Source organism: Balaenoptera musculus, chromosome 15, assembly GCF_009873245.2.
Source record: "Balaenoptera musculus isolate JJ_BM4_2016_0621 chromosome 15, mBalMus1.pri.v3, whole genome shotgun sequence".
NCBI lineage: Eukaryota > Metazoa > Chordata > Mammalia > Artiodactyla > Balaenopteridae > Balaenoptera > Balaenoptera musculus.
In genome coordinates, this window is record NC_045799.1 from 44,520,637 (window position 1) to 44,525,053 (window position 4,417).

Sequence of the window (4,417 nt, forward strand, 5' to 3'; positions counted from 1 at the left end):
TGGAAGACCATTTTTGAACGAACAGAACATTTGAGTTTCGTGACTTCAGGGACCAAAGCCTCTTAGTGCCTCTGATTCCATCAGAGTTTAGACAAAGTAGGCATTTCTTAGTTTATAAGCATGCACATTCCTTTGTGGTCTACTTTTTAGCTTGATTTTGATATAAATGTAAGGCAAAACTGTCATCACTTTGGGCCCCTGAGGATTCTTTCTATCTTCTGCTGATACAGTTCTACTTCTCCTGGAGGCTCCTTGATGCTGTCTCCTGAGCTGACATCACTCAGATAGAGGGTAGAGCCTTGGAAGCAGGAGGATGGGGTGTGTGTGTGAGACTAGCTGTGTGAAGCACCGGAAGTTTGGGACTGAACAGTAACTGCCAAGGATCAAAGTGTTCTGGGAATTAATTTTCCTAAGTAAACAAGGGTTCCAGAAACACATCTTGTCCCTAATTCCCTGGTGACTCTCTGTCCTTTCCACAATCATCCTGTGCATATAGGCACTCAAAAAATATTTATTGACTAGGTCTTAGATTATTTGATGGTATTGAACCAATGTGAATTTCTTGGTTTTGATACTTGCGCGATGGTTATGTAAGATTGCTGGCGAGAGGGGAGGCTGGGGAAATTGTTCAGGGACACTCCGTACTATTTTTGTATCTTTCCTGTAAATCTAAATTTATTTAAAGCAACAAGTTAAAAAAAAAACTGGATAGAGGAGGTATCATTTAAGTGGATCTTTAAAGAACAGAGTTTTAAACGGAGCAGTGAGGGAAGAAGAGACCGGGAAGAGGAATGAAAGAGCAGGTTTTCAAAAAGGCCAGAATAGCTGGTTGCTCAGCTGGGGTGGGAGAAAGATCTTTAATGCAAAGTGCCTCTGAGTCCATGAGGCTTGTAGGTGAGAGCGAGGCCAGAAGTTCCTGAACAGACCAACCACACGACTAACAATATCATTCAGAAACAAAAGGATCGTGGGGAGCGGGTAGATTAAAGAGGGGCAAAAGTGGACTCAGGAAGACCACGCAGTTGGACGCTCAGGTATTCAGGGGAGAAAAATTAATGTCCCTCACCCAGGATGGTGTTGGAGGCGAGGCAAGTCTGAGAGCCCCTTTTTAAGGGTGTGGTGGATGGGCCCAGGGGCCTTTCTTGACATAACAACGCCCGTCCTACTCAAGGACAGTGTCTCCTCATTATCGGTGCTTTATTGCTGATAAGAAGGGGAAAGAGCCTTGCCAATGGAAGATGTTGAGTCAGGTGGGGAGTCTAGCGTTCACTTTCCTCTTTCCCCTTCTTGGGTAGACAACCTGGAGCAAGGGGGGAAGTCCTCAGGCCGCTGAAAGGGGCCTCTTGACCATCAATTTGCTCCTTGCCAAGCTTTGTATTAGTTAAGTGTGAATGAATCAGATTCATGTGGAGATGGTTTCTTTCAGTTTGACATGTGGATTTAATGCGAAATGGACTTTACACAATACGTTTGGGGTTTTGCTCAACTGAACACATTTTGGAAACAGTTGGAAATTAAGGGAGTGCCCTGAGGCTCTTCAGTCCTGTTTGTTGTGCTATCTCAATATTTGGAACATGACCATCTCCTTAAGGTCTAGAGTTTTCCAGACTTCAGGGTGGAATGCAACATTGCATTCCCAGAGGGCATTGGTGAACTATCCGAACGTCTAGCAAGGGAGGGCTCCTGGAGACCACCCCCGATGGTCTGCTCCCATGGTGCTGAAACCAGGGTCTGGGTCAGATTTCTTGGTCTGATACACTCCTCCTGCAGTTGCCTTCTGATCCACAGGAAAGGCAGACAAAGATGAGAGCAAAGCATCTTCAAAACTCTGGAAGTTAAGTTATCAAACCAACATGAAAGTTCGAAGGCACCTTAAAGGCGATGATTCCTAAGCTACAGAATTAGGCAGAACTAGTGAGCCCTGTCTCTGGCCAAGGATGCTGCCATTTTTGGAGACTTTCAAAGCTGAGAATGGCACTCAGCTTTGAGCACAGCTCGGTAGGCCATGTGAGGACAGACCAGCCTGTGGGCTACTAGCAGCTGACTATTCTCTGATGACAGCCTCTACCTTCCATCCAGACCAAAACGTCAAGAGGAAAGAGCAGTTTCAGCAGAGGGAGGAAGGTGGCCATGGGAGGTGGCGTTGACTGAGACTCGTATAAACTTGACTACTTCCTGGGAAAGAACCTGGGGAAAAAGAAAAAAATAATAATAAATAAAACACTAACCACTAGAAGTCCTACCCTTCTTTGCTGGGAGAAAGAGACAAAGGCAAAGGAAAGAGAGTTAGCAGACAAGAAGGGGGCAGTGAGGAGTGTCATGTGGCTCTTGTGTTGGGTCAAGGTGGATGGAGGTTTGAGCCCCTCTTCCACGTGCCCCATGTCCAGGTAGGTGAACTCGCTAACCTCGGATACCTGACCCATAACATGGGGGTCGTGGAAGGTGTGCCTCACAGGGTCACACAGCAAAGGAATGTGTGTAAAAGACTTGGCCTGTGGCCAAACACAGAGATTTTTTTTTTTTTTTTTAAATGGGGGCAGAAATAGACAGCAGCTTTTGAGGAAAATTTTACCACCTCAGAAGCTAAGGAGAGGTAAGACCAAGATGGACAGACCCATAGAGGATGAGGAATTCTGCCCCGTTCTCTCCCAGGGATAACAAAATGTGCCTGCATTTTGGAAACAGAGACTTTGGGGGGAAAATTCCCCCTCTGTCCTCATGTGAAGACTTAAGGGAATCATGTCCCTTCTCTGAACCCCATTGCTGGCGGCTGTCATGCTGGGGCTGCAGTCAGCTCAAGGCTCTGCTGAGAGTCCCTTGGGCTCTCTGTCAAAGATCTGGGTGCTGGCACCACACGCGTAAACCTTGCAGCTTCCTGGAGATTTCTGCTACCAGTTCTTTGTTGAATCATCCTCATCTTCATGATCCCACACCTTTCAATGGCATCATCTCTTCTCAGATAGTTTTCTCTACTGAATTTCCATCTGAACAGGGTACAAGAGCCCACCCAGACCAAATGAAGCAGAACCACTCGGGTGGAGCTCAGTGATTTGTGTTTGAACAAACTCACCTGGGCTGAGGCTAACTCAGGCTTCAGAACCATGACTCTACCTCCTTAATTAATTGAGAAATTTTATCCACTTGATCAGTCATGATATCATAAGGATGAGTTGGTCTCATACTACTTCTGGTTTCTGTTGATTTATTTTAGAAGTTTCTAGATTTATGTTGTTTTCCTTTGTTATTTACTACATAAAATACAGTTGCATTATCACTGTGGGTGAGACCATGTATTAATATTTGGTATCCTTTTTGTGTTAGTTTATCATTTTTTGCTTTAACTTTATCTTTGTCTGATATTATTACCGTGACTCCTAGCTTTCTCTTTGTTAACATTTGCTTGGTCACTCTTTGCCTAATCTGATTTCATTAGTTTCTTTTTTATTTACATTTTATTTACATTTATTCTACATTTATTAGTGTCATGTCATCCAAATGTACTAATCAAACATGACATTTTATGTTTTACATGTTACTAGCTTTACTTTTGAGATTTTTGTTTTCAATATACTCTTTATTTCCATCATTTGCTCTAAACATTGCCTTTCCTTTCTTTGCTTTGTTTTCCCCTTTCTTTTCCTTTCTCTCTCTCTTTCTCTTTCTTTCTCTCTTTTCTTTTCTTTTCGATATTTGAGGTATATGTGTGTTTGCCTTCCAGTAACTTGGAGGATTTATAGTACATTTTTAGTTGTCATTATTATTCATATGTCACACCTATGAATAATAAGTACACTTATGTCTTAATTTAAGAAGTATAGATAGTCTCTACAGACTCCACCTTCCTATTTTTGCCACATATAATATTGTTTTATTGTGTGTGTGTTTATGTGTGTCTGTATGTGTGTGTCGTTCTTCTTACTACAGCAGTATACTTAAAAATTTTTTCCTTTTAAATAAGGAATGCTTTATGAATTTGTGTGTCATCCTTGTGCAGGGACCATGCTATTCTCTGTATTGTTCCAGTTTCAGTATATATGCTGCCAAAGCAAGCACACTTACAACTTTGTTAAATTTAGAGAGTGTAAGGAAAGATCCTTTCTTATCTTTCTTCTTCGGTGATGCAAGGAGAGCATTCCCTGGTCCACAGCGATGATCAGTCTTCACCTCCCCTAACACTGACGTCTGACTGGCCCCAGCTTGGCCTTGGTTGCGAAGTATCAACACACAGCTTCCCTCCAGAGAGAGAACAACTTGGTAAAATGATAAAATACCTCCATCTGCCAAGTAAATTGCACGTGTTAATCTTATACTTTTCTTTATCAGTTTAATCTATTCTTTGGCATCCACGGTAAATAAACAATTTTTATTGCCATAAGATAAATAGAGGGGGAAATTAGAGTCTCCTGCATTGACAGTA

General features: G+C 42.5%; 1 non-coding gene across 1 annotated transcript; it reads right to left on the bottom strand.

The window, feature by feature from the left end:
- Positions 1-3,949: 3,949 nt before the first annotated feature.
- Positions 3,950-4,053, bottom strand: LOC118882150. Its single transcript, XR_005016701.1, has one exon. It is a non-coding gene; the product is annotated as a U6 spliceosomal RNA (small nuclear RNA).
- Between the last annotated feature and the right edge of the window lie 364 nt (positions 4,054-4,417).